This window comes from Vicia villosa, unplaced genomic scaffold (genome assembly GCF_029867415.1).
Source record: "Vicia villosa cultivar HV-30 ecotype Madison, WI unplaced genomic scaffold, Vvil1.0 ctg.000113F_1_1, whole genome shotgun sequence".
NCBI lineage: Eukaryota > Viridiplantae > Streptophyta > Magnoliopsida > Fabales > Fabaceae > Vicia > Vicia villosa.
In genome coordinates, this window is record NW_026705021.1 from 208,155 (window position 1) to 224,350 (window position 16,196).

The window sequence follows — 16,196 nt, forward strand, 5'->3', positions numbered from 1 at the left end:
CATCGCCCACTACTCCTCGAGGTTGAGTGATTCCAAAAATCAAGTCACCAAATCTTCCATTATTCTGGATTAGATATACTTGAACACAAATTAGTCCACATGCTTCGGTTCAAGAACTCCCAAAGCCAAATACTCTCTCCGATTACGAGTTTGCCTTATCTTACGAGTTTGCAATTGGGTTTCGCGCCGAAAGTAGTTCGCTAGATTGTACATTTGATATATGGATATATGTCTCTAATTCTTATTTATTTTAATATTGAGTTAGGCTCTATGTCCCCTCAATATCTTGTATTGCTCTTTTTTTATTTTATTGGATTTTTAGTTGAATAAAAGAAAAGTTAAAATTTGTTGAATTGTTTCAAGATAATGTGATTTAATAAGTCTCACAAAAAATCCAAAAATAAATTGCACCATTGAAAATACTCTTAGAGTTTGTAAAAATTGTGAGAACTTATAATATCCTGACAACATAGTTGCGATGAGCACTCTTATAGAAACATCTATCATGTTCACCCTCCTATAGTGTATGGTGTATGTGGCCAATTTTTTAAACAAATAATTATTTAAACTTTTATGAAAAAAATTATAAGTCTGACTTTTTCAATACAAATTTATAATTTAACAATTGAATTATTTAAATTTAATTTTATAATAAATTATTAAGAAGCATTACTTTATAATAATAAAAAAAATTGCAGTAAATTGAACTCTCTTCAAAGAAAACAATTATTTTAGATTATATTTCTCATTCCAGAACAAGACTTGATTTCATTATATTCTAATTGATATAAAAAAAACAAAAAGTCTTGGTAGTTAATCCATTAATTATTATAAGTCGAAAACTTCAACATCTTATATACCTCATGATTTGCCGCCCCTAACGAACCGGACCTCACCTTCTGCTCTTGCATCACTATCACCTAACAAGATCAAGTACATTGCCAAGGACCTCATTTAGATCTACCTTGCAAACAGAAAAAATATCCAATATCTAAGGAGAGCTAGTTCAATCATTTTTGGGTCTAGACAACTTGTTCTCACTTGCTACCTAACTTTATAATTGATAATAATAGATTTAGATATTTTGAATCAACCAAATATATCTTCTGCACATTAATGTAAATCCCATGGTTTAAAACGGTCGCAATCGCGTCACTGTCGTGTAAAAGTTTTTGTGATTTTAATTGATATAAATATTATAATATTAATTGTGGTCGTCACGGTGTAAATTATCTACAAACTGTTCTTTAATATAAAATACAGTAATAACGGATATCAGTATTACTATCTGTCAAAATATTTTGATGTGGTCGTTTTTGTAATTACGGACCGTTTTTTAAAACTAGTTCATACTAATATCTCCATTTGAAAAAAATTATATTAAATTAAAGTTAGATTTAAATTCAAGATTCTAATTATCAGAGATCTTTGTCATCTCATCAAATTACTATTGGATTACTATAATGTTTTAGATTTTAATTACAAAATTTTAAAAAGTAAAATAGCTAGGGATATTATAAAATAATAGATCTTTGGATGAGTACATAAAACAAAAGTGGTTTGTATTTATATTTGTAAGGTCTATATTTATTGTTCTCTCATCCGAATTTTAGATGGTACAACTCGTATATATAATTTTTTATATATTGTTTTATTTTTTTAAGTGGTAGCTAGGGACTACAAGAACCACTTATAATTGATTGTAATGTCTGTCTTGCATTGTTAGTGATATTATTAAAAATCAGCCAAAATATGTAACGTAATCTAACATGTTTTTAATACTGCTAGCAATGATCTATGAAACATGAGCCCCACAATGCATGGTACACACGTCTACACCTACTATATAAAATTAGTAGTTACTATGCAACGAAATTTGATCAAGGATTCAGAATTGTTATCTTAGTTATCAAGAGAGGTTCACAAGTCCTGTATTATTGAGGGGTTGAGAGGTGCATATAAATATTAAACCTACGATGTAAGGAAAAATAACAGAAAAAGACAAAAGAGATATCAAATTTATAAGATGTTTTTTTAAAGGCTTTAAGAGAGCAATTCACACTTACACGAGTTATTCTTGAGATTATGTATTTCTTTGTTTTATGAAATGTTTTAGAAAAATATTCCATCCTTACACGAGTCATGTTTGAGAGATTGTATATATTTTCGTCTCTTGGAGAGCTATTGAAAAATATTCCGCACTTAAACATCTCATGTTTAAAGGATTGTGTGCACGTTCGGTCTCTTGGGCCAGGTTCTAGAACGGGTAAGAGTTAAAAGGTCATATCAGGGATTCACGACAATCAAGCCTGATTTCAAATCACCTTTAAAATGTCATATCAATTAGGATCAATGTTATTAAATGGCCTATGATGGACTTTTTATATAAGGAGATTCATAACTAGTATATAAGGAGAAGAGTGCCTGAGGAACCTTCATTCACAATTCATTATATTTTTTTAATGTGATTTACTTGTCTTTACTCGTAGAGTTATCATTGGTGTATTTTAATGAGTATAGAAAACCTTGTTGAAAATGTTTACACGATTCAACATAAAAGTTTAGTTGAACCAAGAAAAGAGAACTTAGTATAAAACAAACATACAAACATTAATACTATTTGAAATTTAACAAAGTTGTCACTTGTTTTTGTTTCAATGAGAATGTCTCGTATCAATGCAATTATTTAAAGACTAATAGGAGTATTTTTTTGGTGACATAGGTTGATGATATCCTTCTTGCTAGCACCAATATACATCTTTTGAATGTGATAAACTGATGCTTAATAGCAACTTTGATATGAATGACTTTGGTGATGTTTGTCTTGTTTTAAGCATCCAAATATTTTGGGTGGATGGGGTAGCTCACCTAGTATGTGCTAGTTGAGTTAAATGAGTGTAACCTATTGGTTAGGGATTCAATCCTTAGCAGTACCATTTAGTGATATTTATACATTAATGTAAATAAATTGTTAATATTTATAAATCAACATATTTATAAAAAACATTAAACTATTTCGTGATAGGTCATATGGCATTCTTGGATTGTCTCAGAGAGGATGCATCAAAAAGACCCTCAAGTAATTTAATATGCATTCTTGCTTCAAATGCACTACACATGTTCAAAAGGATGATACATTATCCAAATCACCAAGTCTTTAAAATGATAAAGAAACAATTGAAATGGTTAAAGTAGATTATGCCTCAATCGTTGGTCGTTTGATGTATGCTCAAGTTTGTATTTGTTATGATATTACTTTTGTAGTTAATGCTTTCAGAAGATACTTGAGTTACCTAGTTTTGGGTAATTGGAAAGTTGTTAAAAAGATCATATGATATTGATTACAGTACTTCACATTATGTTTTTAATTTTGAACTATGTGCTTGCATGTTTAATCAGGAAGTGATCAAAGCTAAGAAAGATATGCCTAGACCCATCAACATCATGGTTTTATTTATGACAACTCATAAAATATATAACATGACTATGATAACAACACATAAGGACAAACAAGTGATAAAGTTGTTTCAAGCGATCAAAGATGAAAACGATAGTTGATCAAGATATCTGAAGAGTTAGGGTTTAATGGTCGTCGTGATATCCTCAGATGATGACATTCAAATTGAAGGTATCTTAAGCCTCATCTACAACAAGATTCAATTAAATTCATATGTTATAGGTGTATTGGGTAATAGACTTGAAGCTTCAAAGTTTGAAAGAGAGAAATTGTGAAAGCTCGACTGATCATGTCTGAGTGATAAGTGTTTTCTAAAAACACAAGGATGTTTTATGTCAAGTAATATGGATAAATCACACACTCACTAAAACTCTTTTTGAAGCCTCTATTTTTCAAAGAAGGTCACCTAAAATTGTTTTTTAGCCTAGTCAAATGTATTAGGAATTGTCAGATTGATTAGGACAAGTTTTCCAATTGTTTAATCGATTAGACCAAGTAGCTAAATGATTAAATAAGGAAAATGAGTATATAATCGATTGTAATAGTGTCTTAATGATGGTTAACAACTCTCCATATAAACCATCCAAAATGGGCTCAAATAATTGATTATTTATGTTATCTAATTGATTAGAATAATGACCTAATTGATTAGGTAATTAATTTTACCCATGGACTATTTTCTTTTTAAAACACCAATTGGTATATAAATAGAGGCATTCTCTTGTATTTTTTAACATCCAGAAATGTGAGATATCTAACCTTCCTCTCTCTCTCTCTCACTCTCTCTCTATCTAAAATATTTATTCCTTCTCTCACATGAATTCAGTCATAGCGCTTTGAAAAAAGTTCTTGTGTTTAAGTGGGGAAGTTGTTCTAGAAAAGGTAATGTTCTGGGCTGGGCCAAGATTCGGCCCAATCTACTTTCGGCCCACTTAATCCTGGGGGCCCAAACTATTCCATGGTCCCTGAAGAGCAAGGACTGCTCGTCTATCCGCTCCTCGGCACTATGCTCCTCGCGAGCTGCCTGGCGCCCGACACGGGTGCTCCCCGCGAGAGCCCTCTCGCCGAGAACCCTGCTCCTCGTAGGGCTCCTTCATATCCGACCCCCCGAATAATGCGGAGTCCACGTGGTCCCTAAAAGACCGCGTCTCCCTTAAACTTCGGAGCGGTTAACCAGGACAGAGGGCACTCACGCACCTCCGATATTTCCGCCCAGGATTGAAGCAGCCAATCGAGTCATCCTCCGAGGATTGAAACGGAGACTCGGCGAGGCTAAGAAAGCTTGGGTCGAGGAACTACACAGTGTACTCTGGGCGTATAGGACGACGCCTTATTCGAGCACCGGCGAAACCCCGTTTAGATTAACCTACGGCACCGAAGCCGTGATCCCCGTGGAAATCCGAGAACCTTCTCGGCTGACCGAGTCACCTCTCGAGGAAGAACTCAACGACGAAGCTATGAGGGAAGAAATCGACATGGTCGAAGAGATCCGAGCAGGGTCTTCCCTCCGAGAAGCCAAATTAAAACAACAGATAGCTCTGCGCCATAACGCCGAAGTTATCAAACGCGAGTTCGAAGTCGGCGCCCTAGTGCTCCGCAGAAACATGAAGGACTCACGCGAGGGCAAACTTGCCCCAAACTGGGAATGCCCGTACCGAGTTTACGATAAAACCGAGAACGACGCTTATTATCTCGAGAACCTCCTCGGTGAAAAACTTGCTCGACCTTGGAACGCTGAAAAACTCAGACGCTATTACAGTTAGAAGCAGCTAACTCTCCCCGGTCGCTCCTATCGCGTGAAAATAGGGATGAGACACCGAATGCCTTTTTTGGGCTCGATGCTCAAGAAAATGAATTTTGTTTTTGTCACGACCAAACTTTTTATTGTTTCCAAAAATAGGAAAAGGAAAAAAGTTGCACAAACCTTAAAAGATATGCAATGCAAATAATACAAAATTAAAAGCAATGCAAAAAGGGGGGAGAGATTCCGGGTAAGAGGGTTGGTTATACAAAGGGAAGGTATTAGCACCCAACGTATCTATAGTACTCTATAGGTTTCTTTGTTATGTTTGTCTGTTTATTTCTTGCTATGCTATTGGGGAGGTTTTCTGTTGTGAGATAGGTGGGACCTAAGGTGTTTGTTTGATTATGCTCGCAAAGATCATCGCAATCTTCTGCATACATATCCCTTAGAGGGAATCAGAGCATCTGTAGCTCGAGGTCTACGGGGTGCTAAGGTTTGAGTGGTTTGTGGGAGATAGAAGTTTTCCTCGCCAAGGAATAAGACCTTGTTCCTACGTATTCTCAAAGAGATGTTGAGAAAGTCAAAGCAATCGTAGTTCCCACTTATGCTAGTGGAAGCAAAGGATAACAGACAAATGTCATCTCAATGTTCGATGTATCTAATCTATATCATCACATACATCTGTTGATTTTGTTTGAATCTTTTCATTATAAGACCTGGGCTGTGCCACTTATGGTGCTTAGAATGATAAAGATGTTTTTGTTTAGCCAGCCTTGTGGCAAAAACAAGTTTGATTAGCCAGCCTTGTGGCAAAAACTTTTGATAAGTCAGCCTTGTGGCAAAAAGTTTTGATAAGCCAGCCTTGTGGCAAAAAATTTTGATAAGCTAGCCTTGTGACAAAAAGTTTTGATAAGCCAGCCTTGTGGCAAAAGGTTTGATTGATTAGCCAGCCTTGTGGCAAAAGGTTTGATTGATTAGCCAGCCTTGTGGCAAAAAAGAAGTTTGATTGATTAATTGTGATGATATAGAAGAGATACTCCTATCATAGAGATGATAAATGTCTAATCTCCTAGGGTATTTTATTTGGATTATGGGGATGCTTATAAGAAGCCCGTGGGTCCTTGTACGAAGCCCAAGAGGAGGCTATTCGAGGGTCCTTGCATTATAAGCCCAAGAGGAGGCTATGGAAGGGACAATCGAGGGTCCTTGCATTGTAAGCCCAAGAGGAGGCTATGGGAGGGACAGTCGTTTGTACAAAGCCCAAGAGGAGGCGTGGTATAGTTGGTTTGAGCTCTTAGAGCGATTTCACCGGGAAACCATACTCTATGTCCTAACCTAAATAAAGGGAGATTCTTTGCACGAAGCCCAATAGGAGGCTATGGGGAACCTAGTTTTGTACTAAGTTGGACAAGCATATATAATATGAACAAACACATGAACAAGCATGAACAAACATGAACAAGTATATGAACAAGCACATATATATGACAAAGTGTGAGTGTACATGGGAGTTTATGAAGGAAATATACCTTTAAGGATGAACGGCTTGTCAAACAAGGTTATGTACACGGGAGTTGGGACTTATACTCGGGGAGAGGCCCATGAGTTTATTCAAAGCTATGTAAACAAATATTTACAAAGGGGGTTGGGACTTATACCTTGAGGGAGGCCCACAATGTTTTGAAGAGATTTTGAAGAAAACCCTAATTTTTGATCATGTTATTCGAGGGTTTAAATCAAATTGATCGCGGTATAAAAAGATAGGTATATATACAATGAGAAAAACCTAATTTTATACAAAGGAATGGGACTTATACCATAAGGGATGCCCATGTTTCATCTTTATAAAACATGGTTGATTGTTTTGTTAAAAAACGCGAGGTTTCGTTGCTTGAAAAACTTTGGTCGTTTTGTTGAAAAACAGTTTGAAATTTGACAAAAAGTCAACTTAATTAAGATAAAGACAAAACTTATACCTAATTAAGACCTAAGTGATTAGGGTTTGATCACAAAATATTTACAAGTGATTAGGTTTTAAAAATCGAATGAAAAACAATATTTAAAGTATTAAAAAACACTTAAAAACAAGTCATTTTAAACCTAATAAAAATGCATCAAATAAATATTTTTTTTGTGATTTTTTTGGATATTCATAAAATATATATGTTAAATGAGAAGTAAAAAAAATGAAGTAAATACGATGAATTTTGATTGGTTAATTAATGGATTGAAGTTGTAAAGAAAATGGGGAAAATAAGTGATAAAAAATAAGGTTTGTCTTCACAAGGACTTGAACCCACGCCCTTATGTTTATCATTCAAAAACATAACCAACTGAACCACGCGCGTGGTCTGATAAGCAAAGGCATTGAAAAGATTATATTTTGAATCAATTTCCTAAATTCAGAACCAAAAATATACCGCCAAGAACATGAATCCCTTTTGAATTTCAAAATTCTCAAAACTGAATTGTTTGGATCAAGTGAATAGCCTATCTTGCTCAATTTTTCATAAGGAACATGATGGTACCATTTAATTTCATTTATTTTCACTCTAAGGCTATCAATTTTATGATGAACACGAAGAACCCTAATTCTATGATTCAATCTGAAATCATGTATGTGCAAGTTATGATGCAATTGATTGAGGGTTATTGATCCATACATATGCAGAAACATGATGGCAAATCAATTTTTCATTTATGATGCATGTATGATGGAGTTTGAAGTTCAAGAGAGCTTACCTTAAAAGTGGCAAAACTGGAAATCAAATTCTGCAAAAGAGAGGTTCCAGATGTTTTTTGATGATCTGGATAGCTTCAATGGACCTTATGGAAGGTGTTTGAATGCCTGGAATGGATTGAATTCACCTGAGTGAGGCCATGGTACCCGATCTGCAGTTGCTTGGAGTGAGAATCAAATTTGATGATTCTGGTATTACAGGTCATGGATGATGATTGGGATAGTTCATATGTGATATATATGAGGTGTTGGAAGTGTTAGTTTGGACAGAATTGGCCTGGTGTGAGAATTGACATGATAAGGCTCTCTTTATGCATACATGGAGGTGAGATGATGATTTTGAGTTTTAGGGTGTTTTGGGGTGTGTGAGTGGATCAAACACATCCCATATGATGTTTATGGAATGTTAGAACCATCACTTTGTCCATAACTTCAAGGATTTGGAGGTTGAGTTTTCTACCTCTTTGAAACTATGAAACTTGCAACTTAAGAAAGAAAGAGAAAACCTATGCTTTGGAAGGTTTTGGTGTGAGAATGAATGTGATTTGAACCTCTATTTATAGGCCAAGAGTTCTGAATGCAAGACTAAGCAAGTTGAGATTAGAATGGTGATTTGGCATTTGGAGATAAAATGGAATCTTTGCATTAAATGCAAAATGGTTAAAATCTAAACCATGGTTAAAAATCTCAAGTGCTTCCTATCTTCTTCCAATCTTATCTCAAGTGGTGAATATATTGCATTGATTACTTGTTTATATCATTGCTTGCATCATTTGCCAAAAAGTGTTCAAACTTTGTGAAAAAATGGCTTATAATTCAAGCATAAGGACCTCTAATGACAAAATTCAAAACCATAGCTCCACTCAATATTTTTTCATGCTCTTGGACATTTTGGAAAGCTCTTGTTATGTACTTCAAATCCTTAGTTGAAAGCTTCTTCAAGATCTTTAAGGAAATGGGTGAAAAAAATCCATGAACTTTGGAAAAAATGAAGTTTTTAGTGAATTTTTCAAAAGATACCAACTTTGAAGCTCCATATCTCTTAAATGGTTAATCTTATGGAAAAAAATTATATGTGACAAAGTTATTCATTGGATCAAAATCTACAACTTTCATGTTGGAAGTGTTTTTCAATTTGTAGGTGAAATTTTGAGATATTCCCTTTCAAAGTTTGGAAAAAACCATTGAAAACACTTAGAAATTTTTCTAAGTATGAAAAGTCAAACTTTTGACTTTTTGATTCTTGATTGATTTTCTTGATTTTCCTTGATCAAATGACTTCAAATATCATATAGTGATTATCTACAACTTCAAAAGTCATGGTTGACCAAAATTTCCAAAAAGTCAATGGTGATCTTGTACAGTCGACTTTTTCAGGCGGATCACGTTTCTGGAGATTTCAGGTGAATCAAGCTATCCTCACCAAATGAATGGCATGAATGGATCACATTGAGGTATTAGAGGATCTTGAGCCATGGTTTGAGTTGTGGCACCATGTCCTGATTAAAAAGTCAGTTGTTCAGATGAATTAGGTCAAAAACCCTAATTGTGGACCTGATGAAATTGATGACTGTGGATCTTGAATTGAGATACAATTTCCATTGGATATTGTCATAGGTATTATTTGAGGATGATTGAACCCTTTGAGTGATGTCCTGGAGCTTTTTAGGGTTTCCCAAATGTGATCCCTGATTTCAGTCCCTGATAGGTCAAAACCCTAGTCTGATGACTTGAAATTTCACTATTGATCAATCCTTGTGTGGGAGATGTCTTGAGCAAATAGATTAGGTCAAGATGATGCATTTGGGTTCTTGAGGTCATTTCCCAAGCCATTAGGTCAAATCCTAAGAAAAAGTCAGGAGTATGTTGTCTTTAGTCAAAACCCTAATTTGGTTGATTCAAAAGCTTTTGAGCTTGTTGAAATGGATCTTTGAGAACCAAATGCTGATTGTTGATGAAGATGGTTCTTTTGAGATGAAGGGAGAACAAAACCCTAATTGGTTGTTACTTGTACTGATGAGTGATTTCTTGATTAAACCCTGCTGAGCACAAGTAGCAAACACAAGCTATGCAATTTGTTAGAGATGCAAATGATGCATATGCAGATGATATGAGGTGGTATCTTAGGTAAAAAATTGGGGTATGACAGCTCCCTCCGAACACGAAGGGCCCACCGGGCACGGACTCACGTCATGGTACGAACGCGAGCACTCCACAACAACGACAGTCGGGACTCCCTACCAAGGAACAAGACCGGCTACACGGGGGACTCTACACCTAGACCCACCGTGGCAGTACCTGCATGGCAGAACCCCAACTCGCGATGGGACCGTTCACGCCGCGAGCACTTGGCCCCGACCGCGGTCTCGTGCTCGCTCATAGCGCACACCTGCTCTGCGCGCCCGGGTCGTACCCCACACGCTCGGAAAGTTAACCCAGGCCGAGCACAGTCTAAAAACAAAATACTTCTAAGTATAATGCCACACACCCGGATTACAGAATGTAACCCGATCACATATCTCCTGCAGCAACGAACATTCTAAATGCAAAGGGCAAAGTTGAAACATAAACAAAACTTGCAAAAACAAAGCATTAAAGGTCGGCCAAATTGGCCGGCGATATCCAAATATTACAAATATAATGGGCACGCAGGCCCCAAAAATTATCCGGGCATAGCCCAACATACAAAAAACAAATGGCGCGCAGGCCAACAAAAGGATAGGCACGCAGGCCCAAATTAACAAAACTAAGATTATTCTTCACCATCGGGAGACTCGGGCACCAACACCCCGTCCACAATCTTTGACGAGAGCCCAATGTTGTCCTCCTTCAAACCTGAGTTCAGAAGCTTCAACTGCCGAACTACACAGTTGAACCCAGCTTCGGCCATCTCAGCAAGGTGTAGCTTCAGCCCGTCTATCTTTTCGACAAACTCGGCTCTAGACTTCAGCGCAGCCACATCTGCGAACTCCTCGGCCGATGGTGCCCATTCCCGTTGAAGCTCGGCGACCTTTTTCTTCTCCGCCTCAATCTCCTCGTCCTTCTGCTTCAAAACCCCATCAATCTTCGTCTTCAGCCTTTCCCGGTCAACTTTTAACTTGTTCGCCTCATCCTCGACAAGCTTTCTACCCGATTCCGCTTTTTTCAAAGCCTCGGCAGAAACCGGGCTTCTCCTAGCCAACACTTGGGCCATCCCTAAAACCCTCATGACGGCGGCACCATCGCTCGATAGCTGCTTGAGGAGAGCAGGAGATTCCATCTCTTCCACCCGGCGGGCTTCGTCCGGGGAGGTTGCCAGAGGAAATTTTTCAAAATAACCTCCATCTTTGTAGCAAGGAGGTAGCATAAAGGCACGGTCAGGCCCCAGACTCGACGGTTCTTAACGAGCTGTCTCGGCATGACGAGCCTTCTTGGGGGTCCTCTCGGCATCCAAGTTCACCTGGGGAGAACCGGCCGAAGCTTCTCGTCCAAGACGCGTTCCCCGCTCCTCGTCACCCACTGCGACATTGTGAAACTATCTACATACTTGCAAAGAAATGAATACGAGGTCGTGTCCTGTTCATCCAACTCCTCGTCTTCCCAAGCATAATTTTTAGGAGGAGCCGAGAAGTGGCCCTTCCACCAAAAGAATGGAAACACGGTACAGAACTCCTTCACTACCTGCCCGTTGTCATCCCTCTCCGGGGCACCAGCCTCATCTCGCGCCTCTACTATTTTAGACAGAGCAGAATAAGCTGCTGGGCTGTGCGGATGAACGAGGAAGTACCGATCTTTAAAATCCTTCACTGAGTCGGTGTGCATCTTGAAAAGTTTTCTATCAACATTCGTAAAAGAAACCCAGCTATAATGCCCGTCCGCTGTCTGCCTTTGGACACGGAAGCAGCGGCCGAACAAAGCGGTCGTGGCGCCGATCCCTAAATAGTCGTAGACAATCTCGAATGCCCGCATGAAGGCGAAGGCGTTCGGATGCAGTTGAGATGGCGCCAAGGCGAGAAACGCCAACAAAGAAGTTTGAAAACCAGAGAAGGGCAGACAAAAGCCGAGCTCTTTAAACACGTATTCATACATAGCGAAATTGTCCTCGTCAAAACGAGAACACACACGCTCGTCACGAGACGGGCAACCTACTTGATAGTTCAATTCATCGCCGTCTCCCCGGACCTCGACCTCCCTACAAGCCCCGTTTAAAGATTCAGTGTATCGGGAAACAACCGACATAGGCTCGTTGGCTACCCAGTCAAGCTTGACCGCATAATCATAGCTAAAGAGCGGCATCGGAGAGACACCCCCCTCGGCATCAGACCCGAGGGAATCCTCATGGTCCTCCTCGGCTATGGCCTCGAGGGGCGTACTTTCAACCTCAACAACTTCGACATCAGAGCTACTTGCTGCCGTGTTATCTGAGCCACTGGCCCACGAGCCAGATTCCGAGCTAGATCCCGAACTAGAACCCGAATCAGATTCACCTGCATGCAGAAGGAAAAAATGAATTCGACGGTTCATCAAATCCACCCTTCCACCGCAACACAAGCGAAAGGGTAGAGCAGGAGCAGCAGAGCCTCCGGCTAAACCCCTCATCGAGGACAAACCCATCAGTCAGCCGAGGACTCACGCCAGAACCTAACAAAGGTGGACATGAATACGGCGATCGAACCCATGAAATCACAAAGCATCGGCCGAAAATATTGTCCAACCCACAAACTAACCCCCGGGCATCGCTTGGATAACCCGAGGAGAAAGTGACGACCGCCAAAGGGACACAGTCGACGTAGACGGCGGAAACGGCGAAAGAGTACAATCGCGAGTTCCCGAAACCCTACGGAAAAGACATGAAACTACAAGCAAATTCGTAAGCATACCTGACGATGACATAGCAAGAGTGGGCGGAATGGATTCCTCGGCGAACGGCGGCGTTTTCTGCAAACGGTAGAACGACCAGCTACTCCCGAAGATCACTTGTCTGGAGCCGAGCACGCGATTAGAGAGAAAAAAACGCCTAAATATGGGGTATTCACCCCTTTTTATAGGGAATCATTCCGTCGCGTCGCCTGACACTGTCTCCCAAGCGCCGCCATCTAGACCCTAGGCAATCATTGCCTATGACACGTCAGCACGTGCCATACACGCGCAACCTTTCGTTTAGCCGCCGAGCCACTCCATCCGGGCATTTCCAACCGGCGAGGACCCATCCTACCAGAGCCGAGCATCAACAAAGTCGCAACTTCTTGACCAGAAAACTCCGACTTGGGGGGCTCTTGTTCTGGGCTGGGCCAAGATTCGGCCCAATCTACTTTCGGCCCACTTAATCCTAGGGACCAAAACTGTTCCATGGTCCCTGAAGAGCAAGGACTTCTCATCTATCCGCTCCTCGGCACTATGCTCCCTGCGAGCTTCCTGGCGCCCGGCACGGGTGCTCGCCGCGAGCGCCCTCTCGTCGAGGACCCTGCTCCTCGTAGGGCTCCTTCATATCCGATCCCCCGAATAATGCGGAGTCCACGTGGTCCCTAAAAGACCGCGTCTCCCTTAAACTTCGGAGCGGTTAACCAGGACAGAGGGCACTCACGCACCTCCGATATTTCCGCCCAGGAAACCTGACAGTCTCTTAGTTGGGCTTGGAAGTCCAACCTAATGGCGAGATCATGGCCCAACGCTGGGGGCTATAAATACCCTCTTTCACTAGAGGGTCAGGTATTAACTTCTTTCTAACCTTTAGCTTGTACTTTCTCTCCTTTGATCGTCTTCTCACTTTAGCATCGGAGTACCTTGCAGGTACACCCCCCTTCACTACACGAAGACCCAACATCCGAGCAGGCCCTGACGATCCTTCTGATCAGGTACGATCAGGTAATATTGTAAATTCACCAAGAGTTATTTTTTTCTCTTGAGTGAATCTTTCTTCCTTAAGAAGTGTTTGTTTGGTTTTGGAGCTAAACCCGTTAAAAGCTTTTTTGGGAGGATTTAGTGTTAAGTTTTCGTTTGTTTATGAGTTCAGCCACTTAAGGAAAAGCTCTCCTTCTTCTTTCTTGAAGATAACTATTGATAAATATTCTTATTGTTTCATGAGCTCATCCTAGTATAAAATCTCTGTTGGTTTTAGATCAACTTGGTGCTAAATATAGGTTCGGTTTATGGTCATCCCGGTATAAAATCTCGATTCGGTTCGGGGGATAGAAAATTCAAAACTCCACCTTGATTCGAGATAAGTCTGTACAAAATCTCAGTTTAGGTTAGAGACTAACTACTTAAAGCTTTGTTCATGTTTGGTGTGATGACTAACTACTTCATTCTATTGTTGCTGTTTGGTTGGAAGTAAATCTGAAACTTCGTTTTTCCTTATATAAGGGGGTTCATGAGCTTTACCTTTTAAAAGTTCATAAGCATTATTGAAAACTCTCAATATCAATTATTGAGGAGAGGAGTAGGTGACTTATTTTAGACAAAATCTCTATAAATCACCGATGTCATCTCCCTTCCTTTGACTTTATTTTTTTAGTTTATTTTATTTAGATTGATTTTCTGCAACATATTCAAATGTTTCTTAGAAAAAAATTTTAAACTCTGATTATGAAAATAATTTTGTTTTAAACTATCATTTTAAAAACTCTCACAATTCATCACATCCTCTGTGTGGAGTCACATGTTCAGCATTGGCACTAGTTCCTAACTCTTGTTTAAAGACTAATCCTCTCAGTAGGACGATGACTTCAAACACCATTGTTAACAAGAGAATTTTCCTAAACACAACTCCACCGTTTAATGGTGATAGGTATGAACTAGGGAAATCTAGATTTAAAATCTTCATTCAAAGTCTTAATTTTGAATTATGAGAAACTATAACTAATGGTCTATTTTCCCCTACTTACCATATAAATGGAGAAGTGGTAGATAAACCAGATTTCCTTTGGACCATAGAGGAATAGAGAAATTTTGAAATTGATATCAAAACAAAGAATTTATTAGTTTTGTATTTAGATGATAATCTATTTTTTGTGTTCATAATTGTAAGTCTTCCAAGGAAATGTGAGACACTTTTGAAATGATATATGGAGTTTCTCCGAGTGTTGAACAAGAGAAAATGATCACAATAGAAGATGAATGCTTCCTTCATAAATTATTCTATATATTTAAAAATGTTGGAAATAATGTTAGAATGTTTATTAAAAAAAATCTAAGAATTATGAATTAGACTAAGAAATCTAATCCAATCCTTAAATCAAGAGATAAAAAATTTTATAAGTTTCAGGAAAAAATTAAAGAAGGATGAAATTGTAGAAAAGTTGAATGAATTATTTCTACTACTTAAGGATGAAGGCGTGAGATCAAGTCTAGAAGAATCCTTAGCAACTTCATCAACTAATTCTTGTGAAAGCAAGGCAACTCCTGCGATCTCCTTCGAAAGAATAGTCTTGCTAGTTGATTGATCCTCAGAGGATTCAAAATCACATAAAGGAACTTCATCTAGAAGAGGATTCTAAATCTCATATAGTGGAATCTTTGAGTAAAGAAAAGATAATAAAACATGTATAAATGATGAAGAGTCAAACTCGGGAAAAACCTTCGAAGAATCTTCATCCAACATAAAAGACGAAGTCTACTTAAAAGTATCTCACGAAGAAGATGACACGAGGTAACAAAGTTATCATAAAAGCAGCTGTTTAAATTCAGTGCTAATTAGTTTAGGAAAATGATAATATTAAGAAGTGTAAATTATAGTTAAGAATTATCTTGAGTTTCGAGAAAATTAATGAAATGCTTAAGCACGAAAGATCTAATATTAGAAACCTAATTGGGACATGTGAGAATTGTCCGTTTAGAGTCTTTTTGTTTTAATAAATTGAGAAGGTCTAAAGGTAGTAACCATAGACCTCTAGGAAACTCTAACACATCAGGACCCGAGAAAATTAGATACCAAAGGTGAAACCTTTAGATTACCTCTGCCATGGAGACAAAGTATGTCGCTTGCTATGAGGCGACTTGTTAATCTATGTAGCTGAAGAATTTAATCTCTCATTTCAAAGTTTGTGAATTCATATCTAGACAATTGTGATATATGATGACAATATTATAGTTGCGAAATTCTTCTGAACACTAAGAGCACTTCATGGTCAAAGCATTTTCCATAGAATACCTATTTGTTATTATACTTTATTTTAAATAAATCAATATAATATTGAGTTATATTGTTCAATAGCCCGTGAAGAGTTGTATTATTCATTTTAGATCAATATAATACTGGATTGTGTTGTTCAATAGCT